The 12778-nt window shown below is 55.7% G+C and overlaps 1 protein-coding gene across 3 annotated transcripts in view; it reads left to right on the top strand.

Annotated features, from left to right (window-relative positions):
* The window catches only part of LOC146871121 (26S proteasome non-ATPase regulatory subunit 11), a 922247-nt gene that overhangs the window by 696258 nt on the left and 213211 nt on the right, over nt 1-12778 (top strand). The gene's annotated exons all lie outside the window — the stretch shown is intronic.

Below are 12778 nucleotides of genomic sequence, written 5' to 3'. Positions count from 1 at the left end.
GGCGGACGGACGGAGGGAGACGGACGGACGGAGGGAGACGGACGGAGGGAGGGGGACGGAGGGAGGGGGACGGAGGGAGGGGGACGGAGGGAGACGGAGGGAGGGGGACGGAGGGAGACGGAGGGAGGGAGGGAAGGAGACGGACGGAGGGAGACGGACGGACGGAGGGAGACGGACGGACGGACGGAGGGAGACGGACGGACGGACGGAGGGAGACGGACGGACGGAGGGAGACGGACGGAGGGAGACGGACGGAGGGAGACGGACGGAGGGAGACGGACGGAGGGAGGGAGACGGAGGGAGGGAGGCGGACGGAGGGAGGGAGGCGGACGGAGGGAGGCGGACGGACGGAGGGAGACGGAGGGAGGGAGGGAGGGAGGGAGACGGACGGACGGAGGGAGGGAGACGGACGGAGGGAGGGAGACGGACGGAGGGAGGGAGACGGACGGAGGGAGGGAGACGGACGGAGGGAGACGGACGGAGGGAGACGGACGGACGGACGGAGACGGACGGACGGACGGAGGGAGACGGACGGAGGGAGACGGACGGACGGAGACGGACGGACGGACGGAGGGAGACGGACGGACGGAGGGAGACGGACGGACGGACGGAGGGAGACGGACGGACGGAGGGAGACGGACGGACGGACGGAGGGAGACGGACGGACGGACGGAGGGAGACGGACGGACGGAGGGAGACGGACGGACGGAGGGAGACGGACGGAGGGAGACGGACGGACGGACGGAGGGAGACGGACGGACGGACGGACGGACGGACGGAGGGAGACGGACGGACGGACGGAGACGGACGGACGGACGGAGGGAGACGGACGGACGGACGGAGACGGACGGACGGACGGACGGAGGGAGACGGACGGACGGAGGGAGACGGACGGACGGACGGAGGGAGACGGACGGACGGACGGAGACGGACGGAGGGAGACGGACGGACGGACGGACGGACGGACGGACGGACGGACGGAGGGAGACGGACGGAGGGAGACGGACGGAGGGAGACGGACGGAGGGAGGGAGACGGACGGACGGACGGAGGGAGACGGACGGAGGGAGACGGACGGAGGGAGACGGACGGGGGGAGACGGACGGAGGGAGACGGACGGAGGGAGACGGACGGGGGGAGACGGACGGAGGGAGACGGACGGAGGGAGACGGACGGAGGGAGACGGACGGAGGGAGACGGACGGAGGGAGACGGACGGAGGGAGACGGACGGAGGGAGACGGACGGACGGACGGAGGGAGACGGACGGAGGGAGACGGACGGACGGAGGGAGACGGACGGACGGAGGGAGACGGACGGAGGGAGACGGACGGACGGACGGACGGACGGAGGGAGACGGACGGAGGGAGACGGACGGAGGGAGACGGACGGACGGACGGAGGGAGACGGACGGACGGACGGAGGGACGGAGGGAGACGGACGGACGGACGGACGGAGGGAGACGGACGGACGGAGGGAGACGGACGGACGGACGGACGGACGGACGGACGGAGACGGACGGACGGAGGGAGACGGACGGAGGGAGACGGACGGAGGGAGGGAGACGGACGGACGGACGGACGGACGGACGGACGGACTGAGACGGACGGACTGAGACGGACGGAGGGAGACGGACGGAGTGAGACGGACTGAGACGGACGGAGGGAGACGGACGGACGGACGGAGGGGGACGGACGGACGGACGGACGGAGGGAGACGGACGGACGGAGGGGGACGGACGGACGGACGGACGGGGACGGACGGACGGAGGGAGACGGATGGACGGAGGGAGACGGACGGAGGGAGACGGAGGGAGACGGACGGAGGGAGACGGAGGGAGACGGACGGACGGAGGGAGGGAGACGGACGGACGGACGGAGGGAGACGACGGACGGAGACGGACGGACGGAGACGACGGACGGAGACGGACGGACGGAGACGACGGACGGAGACGGACGGACGGAGACGACGGACGGAGACGGACGGACGGAGACGGACGGACGGTGTGTAGGAGAGTAGGGTCTGCTTTCTATGTTCACCCCCACTTTTTGCTTTTGCTTTACTGGTTTTCGACTTAGATGTGGCTGTGGGCCTGCTAATCAGACCCACAGCCCTGCTGTTCTCTCTCTAAATTAATACTATGTACTTTAGGTGCATAACTCATTTGGATAGGATCACCTTATTGGCCCCTGTACAGTGTACCCTAGGTACCCAGGGCATAGGTGTACCCTAGGCCTACCAGGGGCTGCAGCATGTATTATGCCACCCCTGGCCTGGCCTTCCATTCTGACACAACTGGCTGATCACTCAGCTGGGGCAAGGTCGTGTAATCACCCCTTGCTTAGGTGTAGTATACCTATACCTAACTTACATATAGACACATTTGTACCTATCAGTCACTCCTATGGCAGGCCTTAGCAATCCTGGAGGCAGAGTGCTTGGTAACATGTGAGATGGTGCTCTAGCATGAGCTGAGCCTGTCTGCAGCTTTCGGAACCAAGTCCTTACAGCTGTTCTATGATATAGCCTACCATATACTCTTAAAGTGCCTTATAATCTTAGACGGTTATGGTAACTATGGTTTGGCTTTATCGAAACATGTCGTGTAAGGTGTCTAACACTGTGGAATAATACCCCCATGCCATTTCTGGACATGAGGATATTATTCCCCCCTTCTAGAGGGAAGGACATGTTAAAATCATACTTCACTGTTAGCCTCTGACCAAAGCCTCAGCATCACAAAATGGATGCTGCTGCCACGACACAAGTCTGACCTCCTGCAGCTGGGAGTGATCCCAGCCAGGGAGGCCTGGACAATAGGTTTCCTGCTTGGGGAGGTGCTAGCACCTCCCCAGACAGCCTTTAGTGTATTGGGGCAGGGTGGGCTGAAAGGAATGAGACATGCCTGGGGCACACAAGGTGTTCCTTGCATAGTCCAGTTCAAACCGGCGCTGGGGCACTCCAGCCCCAGCTCTGGCGCGAAACTGGACAAAGGGAAGTGGGTGTAACCACCCCCCTCCCAGGTCCCACCCATAAGGCGTGACCTAGCAGGTATCCCAGCCCCCCAGATTAGTATAAGAGTGGGAGTTGGGCCTCAAGACTTTAGATTATCCTGAACCTGCAAACTTGAACAGAAACTCTGGACCTTCGACATTCGACGAAAGAAGAAGACTAAAGAATCTCCCTTGTAGCCAAGGAGTGGCTACCCTGTGCAAACAGGCACCATCAAGAGACTACCCTTTGCTTTGCCCACGTTCTACGAGGAACCGACTGCAGAGCCCGACCAGAGCCTTGACTTCCAGACTTCTCCGACCCTGATCCACATCCACAGCAGAGCTGAGATCCGTGGAGGCGACGAGCGACGTGGGACCGGCTACCTGGGAAAAGTGGCTAGTAACTTCAAGCGCAGCTTCTGAGGCACCCTCTAAGTTGTGCACCGGGGATTGAGAAGCCCCAACCCCAAGCATCATCTGCACCGAAGATCAGCCCCCCACACTCCACGAGTCCTGCGTGGGGCCCTTCTGCATTTTCCTGCTTGCCGCGTCTGTCCGGTTGCTTGCCCGCTGGCTAGTGGCCTTTGTGACGACGCACCCTGAAATCTTCTGCGCTGGTTTGGCTCCTCCAGACTGGCTCCCGCTTCTCTGCAAAGAAGAAGCACCCCAGACCTTCCTGGTCTGCACCAGAAGCAAGTCCTCCGTTCTTCGTGGGTTCCGCTTGCCAAGGCTTGGTGAGTCCTAGTCCAACTTCGACGACGCCGACTGCAAGAGCCTTCGTGGGACAGCTCGCCTCCTGGTCCTGGTCGTCCTCGACGCTTCCTGGTCCTCCTGGCTGCAGCGACAAGCTTCACCTTCACCTGCAATCTTCACGACATTGCCTGGTTCCTTCCTGGTTCCACGTGGTCACTGGCTAGTGACCTTGACTCTGTCCCTTCTGCTTGCAGGTCTCCTCTCTTCTTGATCCCAGCCTTGGGATCCACCGGACACTCTTCACTGACTGCCTGTCAGCATCTTTCTTCAGGCATCCATAGGAGTCGACGACGAAAACCGACGCAACTTCACCCCTATGCACCCGCAGCCTGTGGGCTAGGTAACTTGGGTACTCTGGTGCTCATCAGGATAGTGACTATCCTAGTGTCTAGTTTTCCAGTCTCGACTTCCTAGCTACTCCGGAAGTGTCCTAAATCTATCGTTTTCTTAACTGTACTATTGCTAGTGACTTTTACGCATTACGCGTGAGTGTTTCCACTCTGCACACGAATCCCGTGGGCCTCCCACTTCCTAACTAAAGCTAGTGCAGTGTAGCCCCAGCGATTCCCTAGGCCTAGGCCTATTCTATTTCCGTGACAGTGGTCCTTATACCACTTACTTAGTATATGGTTTGCGTGGCCCCTAGGGCCTAACTGTATTACTTACCTGTGTGACTTAATGTATGCTTAAATAAGACTCTGTTGTACTTACCTCTAATCTCATAAAGAGTGCTGAGGGTTTGACTAGAATAAATACACTTTATTTTATATATATATCTGTTGTGGTGTCCTTTCATTTGGTATTCAAGGGATTATATATGGTATCACAGCTGGCTTCACATGCCATTCAGAGTTTAGCCTAAGACTGCTCTTGTCCATGCTACCACTAGGATAGCTGGTCTATAAGGTTGACTTTACAACCAATCACCATAAGGGTATTTGGACTGATATAAGGTGTACACTAGAACTAGTGACATTATACATCAGGCCAACTTCTCACATTGGTGAGCAGCGGTTGGGATCTGAGCTTGCTGTTGTAATACCATTGTAATCTTGAGATACTAAATTGAAAGATCACACAGATATTGTCTAGGTACATAGAACATAGATTATAATACTTAAGTCCTACTGGACTTAGTCGTTGTAGGTTGAAGGGAGTAACACACCCTGACTACAACTACTAGAAAGGTTTAGTAGATACAACTAGTGTAGGTAGGTGCACACACCACACCCTCACTAGATCATGTCTCTGAGAGATCAAGTAGATGCTCTCTCAGGAGGGTCAGGTCTGCAGAAGACCCCCTCTAGATATGATACCTTAACATTCCAGGTGATGAGACAATTGTGTACCTCCAGAGGAATAAAACAGGGTGCAAACCCTACCCTCCTTCAGTTAAGACAACTCCTAGAGGAGTATGATGCTCTTAGGGCCTCTCAGGCAGGTACCCTAGGTACAGAGGAGGGTCTACCCACCACAGAGGAGTCAGATGGGGCTTCAGATGGAGAGGTAGACAGCCAGGGCCAAGTAGGAAGACTTAGCCAGGCTAACCTAAGTTTACATGGGAGTTTGCATGGGGTCCCCCCATACAGACCCCGAAGTGGGCTTAACCAGAGAAACAGGAGGGACAGATCCCCTTCAAGGGAATCCATCCACTCCCATGTCTCTAGCATCTCTAGTGTTTCCTCTCACAGGGGAATGACTTCCCCTGAGAGAAAGGAACATGAAGCCAGAATGAGGGAAGCTAATCTGAGGATTCAGAGGGAAGAACTTGCCCTTGCCAAGGAGAAGCTTTCTCTGGCTAGAGAGCAAAAGTTAAGTGGGTCAGAACCCACTGGTGGCAGCAATATCCCTAAGGATAGAGACAGGCACTATGATAATAGAAACCTGAGCAAGATTGTCCCTCCCTACAAGTGTGGGGATGACATCCACAAATGGATAACTGCTTTGGAGAGAGCTTGCAAAGTACAGCAGGTACCCCAAAGTCAGTGGGCAGCTATCTTGTGGCTCTCCTTCTCTGAGAAAGGTAGAGACAAGCTCCTCACAGTTAGTGATGAGGATGCAGATAATTACACTGTCCTGAAGAGTGCTCTGATTGATGGGTTTGGCCTAACCACTGAACAATACAGGTTGTTGTTCAGGGATACCCAGAAGACACAGACTCAGGACTGGACTGACTTTGTAGATTGTGCCACTAAGGCTCTGGAAGGCTGGCTAGTGGGAAGTAAGGTTAAGGACTATACAGGATTGTATAATTTGATCATGAGAGAACAAATACTTAACAACTGTCAAAACCAGCTATTGCATCAACACCTGATTGATTCTGATCTGACTTCTCCCCAAGAATTGGGAAAGAAGGCAGATAGATGGGTCAGGACTAGAGTTAAGCAGAAAAACCAGAACCAGGGCGGTGATCAGAAAAAGGCAGACCAGAAGGGTAATGATCAGAAACAAAAAGACCAGAAGTCTTCACCAGGCCCCCAAAAGGCTCAGGGGGAGGGTGGTCCCAAAAAGGATAAAAAGAAAGATGGCCAAAAGAAACCATGGTGCAACTATTGTAAGTCCAACTCACATTGGTTTAGTGAGTGCACCAAAAAGGATAAGCCCCCAGCCACCATTGGCCCTAAGGCAACTGTACCCCCTAGTTCAGCTGTAAGTGGTGGTTCCCAGCAAAAGGGTGTAGTAGGGTTAACCCTGGGAACTGAGGAGGACTCTGGCCTAGTCAGAGTACCTACTCAGGCTGTTCTGATCTGTGATGGGGACTTAGCTTTGTCCTCTACTGTAGGCCCCAGTAACCTGGGCAAGTACAGACAGACTCCTTTTATCAACCAAAGAATGACTCAGGCCTACAGGGACACTGGGGCTAGTGTCACAATGGTGACACCTGCTTTTGTGGACCCTGGACAGATCATACTAGGTGAGAATTACCTAGTGACCAACGCTAGCAATGCCACTACCTCCCATAGTGTGGCTATTGTTAACTTCTCCTGGGGAGGGGTAACTGGCCTCAAGAAAGTTGTTGTTAGTTCAGACCTTCCTGTAGAGTGTTTACTGGGCAATGATCTTGAAACTTCAGTTTGGTCTGAAGTGGAGTATAGGACCCATGCAGAAATGCTGGGGATAGATGCACATGTCCTTGCTGTGACCAGGCCACAGGCCAAAAAGTGCACCACTGAACAAGTGCTGGATCCTGAAACTATGGACCAGTCACAACCCAAGAGAAAGAGCAGTAGGGTTAAGGCTGTGCCTTCCCCCCTGCCTCAGGTGGTGGATCAGCCCTCCCAGGAGGATGATTCTGAGAGCCCTGAAGGAACTGTCCTAGAAGAACTGGAACCTGATCAGGTTGAGTTTCTTGGGACAGGGGGACCTTCAAGGGCAGATCTGAGGCAGGCTCAATTAGACTGCCCCTCTCTTGAACCCCTCAGACAGCTGGCTGCTGCTGAGGCTGCAGGGAATGCTCAAGGTACCCATAGAGTGTACTGGGATGAAGGGCTACTGTATTCAGAGGCTAGAGACCCCAAGCCTGGTGGATCCAGGAGGTTGGTCATACCACTGAAGTTCAGAGGCTTCCTTCTTACCTTGGCCCATGATATTCCCCTTGCAGGACATCTAGGCCAGAACAAGACTTGGGACAGGCTTGTCCCTCACTTTCACTGGCCCCATATGTCAGAAGATACTAAGGAGTTTTGTCGCTCCTGTGTCACCTGCCAAGCCAGTGGCAAATCAGGTGGCACCACAAAGGCCCCCCCCCCTCATACCACTACCTGTGGTGGGGGTCCCCTTTGAAAGAGTGGGCATAGATATTGTAGGACCAATGGACCCACAAACAGCATCTGGGCACAGATTCATACTGGTGATAGTGGACCATGCCACCAGGTACCCAGAAGCAATTCCCCTGAGGACCACAACAGCTCCTGTTGTGGCAAGGGCCCTGCTTGGAGTATTCTCCAGAGTGGGCTTTCCAAAGGAGGTCATTTCTGACAGAGGTGCCAACTTCATGTCAGGATACTTGACTGCAATGTGGAAGGAGTGTGTTGTTAACTACAAGTTCACTACACCCTATCACCCACAGTGCAATGGGCTTGTTGAGAGATTCAACAAGACCCTAAAGGGAATGATAAAAGGATTACCAGACAAGCTTAGGCGAAGATGGGACATCCTTTTACCCTGCCTTCTGTTTGCTTACAGAGAGGTCCCACAAAAGGGGGTTGGCTACAGCCCTTTTGAGCTTTTGTTTGGGCATCCTGTAAGAGGACCCCTGTGTTTGGTGAAGGAAGGATGGGAGAGACCTCTCAGACAACCCAAACTAGACATAGTGGATTATGTACTTGGTCTCCGCTCCAGGATGGCAGAGTATATGAAGAAGGCTTCTAAAAACCTTGAGGCAAGCCAAGAACTCCAAAAAGCTTGGCATGACCAAAAGGCTGTACTGACTGTTTACCAGCCAGGACAGAAAGTGTGGGTGTTGGAGCCAGTGGCCCCAGCAGCACTCCAAGACAAATGGTCTGGACCCCACACTATTGTTGAGAAAAAGGGAGAAGTCACCTACTTGGTGGACCTTGGGACTCCCAGAAGCCCCCACAGGGTGCTTCATGTCAACAGATTGAAGGCATATGTTGACAGGGCAGACATGGGGCTACTCATGGCTACAGATGAGGGGCAGGAGGAAGAGAGTGACCCTCTCCCAGACCTGTTGACTCAGAACCCTGATGATGGCTCAGTTGATGGTGTGGTCTTTTCTGACAGCCTCACTGTCCATCAGCAACAGGACTGCAGACAAGTTCTGCAATCCTACAGACATATGTTATCCCTGCTACCACTAGGATAGCTGGTCTATAAGGTTGACTTTACAACTAATCACCATAAGGGTATTTGGACTGATATAAGGTGTACACTAGAACTAGTGACATCATACATCAGGCCAACTTCTCACACGGAGGGAGACGGACGGAGGGAGGGAGACGGACGGACGGACGGACGGACGGAGGGAGGGGGACGGACGGAGGGAGGGGGACGGACGGAGGGAGGGGGACGGACGGACGGAGGGAGGGGGACGGACGGAGGGAGGGGGACGGACGGAGGGAGCGGGACGGACGGAGGGAGGGGGACGGACGGACGGAGGGAGGGGGACGGACGGACGGAGGGAGGGAGGGAGGGAGGGGGACGGACGGAGGGAGGGGGACGGACGGACGGAGGGAGGGGGACGGACGGAGGGAGGGGGACGGACGGAGGGAGGGGGGGGGTCGGACGGACGGAGGGGGGGGACGGACGGACGGAGGGGGGGGGACGGACGGACGGACGGAGGGAGGGGGACGGACGGAGGGAGGGAGGGGGACGGAGGGAGGGAGGGAGGGGGACGGACGGACGGAGGGAGGGAGGGAGGGGGACGGACGGACGGAGGGAGGGAGGGAGGGGGACGGACGGACGGACGGACGGAGGGGGACGGACGGACGGAGGGGGACGGACGGACGGAGGGGGACGGACGGACGGAGGGGGACGGACGGACGGACGGACGGACGGAGGGAGGGGGACGGACGGACGGAGGGAGGGGGACGGACGGAGGGAGGGAGGGGGACGGACGGACGGACGGAGGGAGGGGGACGGACGGACGGACGGAGGGGGACGGACGGACGGACGGACGGAGGGGGACGGACGGACGGACGGACGGAGGGAGGGAGATGGACGGACGGACGGAGAGAGATGGATGGATGGACGGACGGAGGGAGGGGGACGGACGGAGGGAGGGGGACGGACGGAGGGAGATGGATGGACGGAGGGAGGGAGATGGATGGATGGACGGACGGACGGACGGAGGGAGATGGATGGACGGACGGAGGGAGGGAGATGGATGGATGGACGGACGGAGGGAGGGAGATGGATGGATGGACGGACGGAGGGAGGGAGATGGATGGATGGACGGACGGACGGAGGGAGGGAGGGAGATGGATGGATGGATGGACGGACGGAGGGAGGGAGATGGATGGATGGATGGACGGATGGACGGAGGGAGGGAGGGAGATGGATGGATGGACGGACGGAGGGAGGGAGATGGATGGACGGACGGAGGGAGGGAGATGGATGGATGCATGGACGGAGGGAGGGAGATGGATGGATGGATGGAGGGAGGGAGATGGATGTACGGAGGGAGGGAGATGGATGTACGGAGGAAGGGAGATGGCCCAGCCCCACTGACCCCACCCCCACCGGTGCGGCTCTCGGCCACAAACCACACTGTAAATTTGGCCCCTGAGAGAAAGTTTGAGAGTACCCATGGTTTAAGCTAATAGTATTTTAAATGACAATGTCTTTTATCTATATATTAAAACCCAAAACCTAAATAAATGCATTGTCATTTACAATGCCAACAGCTCAAGTTCGCGTAAATGCGAGACCTATTGCATTGCAAATGCTTGTTTTTTTCTTCCTGCCGGTCCTAACACGAAGGGTGTCACTGCTCCAACTGTATGGGCACACAACCATCCAATACCAAACGCGGGCGGAATCACTAAACGAAAGCTGGAACTGGCGTGCCCTCCACTCCTTTCCAACCTGATATTCTTGAAATTGAAGCAGAAAGTGCATGCCCTCTAGCTGCCGGCAGATCTCGGCCCCGGTTTCCTGAGACTGGGAAAACTGATCAAGGAGCGAGCACAAAGGAGTGAGACATTGTTCCCGCGTAAGTGAAGCAAGTACTTTGCATACACAGTTACCTGCAAACAGAGCAATAAACAAGCGCATACAATAGCAATAGTGGAATAAAGGGAACCAGAGTCCCAGTACTCGTCTTGACACAGCTGCAAGCAACACAGAAAGAGGGAGATAGATGAGGGACAACACTATATACAGAGGCTGGATGCATCTGATTGGATGGGCTTGTTTTTCTTGGAACGTCATGGTTTCCCTGGGAACATGGGAAATTAAGTCCTTTGTTATGTTCATTATTTTGCATAGCAGCTATGTTAACTAATAAAGAAAGAATAGCCTAATCCTCGCCTCCGGGTCCTGACATAGTTTTAATGTACTAGTATTTACAAGTTGTGTATTGTTGTCTCTTGTACTAGGGTTGGTGTTCTAGATATACACCCTTCTCTTTGCGTCTCTGGAAAGTACATGACATGGGTGTGGAAAGCCAGCAGATGCTCTAGGCGCCTGAGGCACGTTTTTTAGGTCTCGGCTCGAAGGCTGCACTTGCGCAGTCTCGATCCGAGATTTAATGACTTGGAGAAGAGGGGCTTGAACCCGCCCGTCTTCTCCCCTGTTCTCCATTGGCTGGCCTCTTGAATGCTGGCCAGCCATTGGAGAAGAGGTCCGTCATTCCGATTAGGCCCCGTCCTTTTCGGATTCGGGGGCGTGTTTTTTTCAAGAAGTCTAATTATCTCCTCTAGCCAATGGCAAGAGGAGAGTAAAGGAAAACACGCCCCCGAATTCGAAACCACCACTGCGTTTCTCCGAGGCATTTCTGCTCTGCCTCGGAGAAAGGCAGGGGTGTGCTTGCCTTTTGCTCTGCCTTGTTTCCTTTCTGCTCTAGTCTTCACCGGTTCTTCTCCCCCCTCAGATCCCTCCTGTCCAGCTTCTCTCCCCTCAGCTCCGCGGGACTGGCACTTCAGTGTACCCCTCGCTCCTTTCCGTTCCTAGGGCTCGGATGCCGCCTGTTCTCCCCCACTACTCTCGGTGTCTTTGGCTTGTGCCCCTCAGGTCTCCCTTCCTTTCAGTCCCTCGGGCTTGGCTCCCCTCGGTTAACTTCTCTCCCCTCGGTTCTCCCAGGGCCGGCCTCTCCCATCAGCTCTCCGCGTGCCCGTCCTTTCGCCCCTCTGAGGATCTTCGTGCGCCCGGTGTTTTGCTTTCTGTCCTTTTCCTAAGCCGCCTCCTCCGACCTTCCCGCGTCTTTCTCGGTCGCGCTGTGCCTCGCACTGGCTCCTTCCCTTAAGCTCCTCTCACTCCGGCTCTCCTCCGCACCCTCGGCCTGTTCTCTCAGCCCTTCCTGGTCCAGCACTGGTCCCCTTCCTCTCCTCAGCTCCCTTCTGCCTATCCTGCCGCCACCATCTTGTCTGCAGCCATGGGCTAGGATAGTGCGCTGCGCACCGAGAGAGGACGGACCGTTGGCAGGCTCAGTCCCTAGCTACCCCCGCACTACAGCCACTGTTTATTAATAACATTTGTTTGCCCTCGGCCGACGCCACGAGGTCTCCTCGACCCGGAGCTACGCCTGCGCACCGGGAGGCGGGTGCCGGGATATTGTCAGTGAACGCCGCCATAACAGGAGGGGAGAGCAGGGGGCTGGGAGTGGGGGAGGAAGGGAGAGAGGGGGTGGGGTGTACAGGGCAAGTCCCAGGCAATAAATGGCAACTCATCATTTGCCAGAGATGTTAACATTAATCGTTTTCCTTTTCTCCCTCTTTAAAAGCAGCCATCAAACCCATGCAAGCACATATGTCTCCTTGCCGCAACATTTCCCTTTAAGGTGTTGTCCAGTGTATATGTTGATGTATGGGAGCAGATACCCTAGGCCTGACTGGGGAGGAAGGGGGATGGATCAGGGCTTTAGAGAGAATAGAAGGTCCCTGGCATAGTTTAAAAGGTGGCGTGGGATGGAGGGGGTGCGTCGTTGTGGCAGAAGGGGAGAGGAGAGGCGATTGGGAGGGACATGAGGCGCAGAGCCTGGAAAAGGAGGAGGCATGAGGGAGTCTTGGAGAGGAACATGTCTGCAGATGTATGACGTAATTGAAGCAGCATACTCTCAGAACATATGCGCAGTCCAAGTAAACAATATTAAATGGACCCGGGGGACGGGAGAGCGTGTTGCCTGCCGCCTTCTCCTTAATGTGCATATAAATAAGCTGCGTGTTGTGTAAGAACTGTCTTGGGTCCCAAATTTACTATATATATTACATATTATTTGTCCGCATTTTTCACTGGAAAGGCATTTTTTCGTTTGCCTATAACGGTTTATCTCAGCCCCTCGAACATCCTTTCTAAGCCATGGTATCTGCTCTACTGCAGTAAGGCAAAGGTATAGATGGCATCCAGCTAATGTGCTC

The sequence above is a fragment of the Triturus cristatus genome, chromosome 1_1, assembly GCF_964204655.1.
Source record: "Triturus cristatus chromosome 1_1, aTriCri1.1, whole genome shotgun sequence".
Classification (NCBI taxonomy): domain Eukaryota; kingdom Metazoa; phylum Chordata; class Amphibia; order Caudata; family Salamandridae; genus Triturus; species Triturus cristatus.
This window is presented reverse-complemented; position numbering and strand designations above follow the sequence as displayed.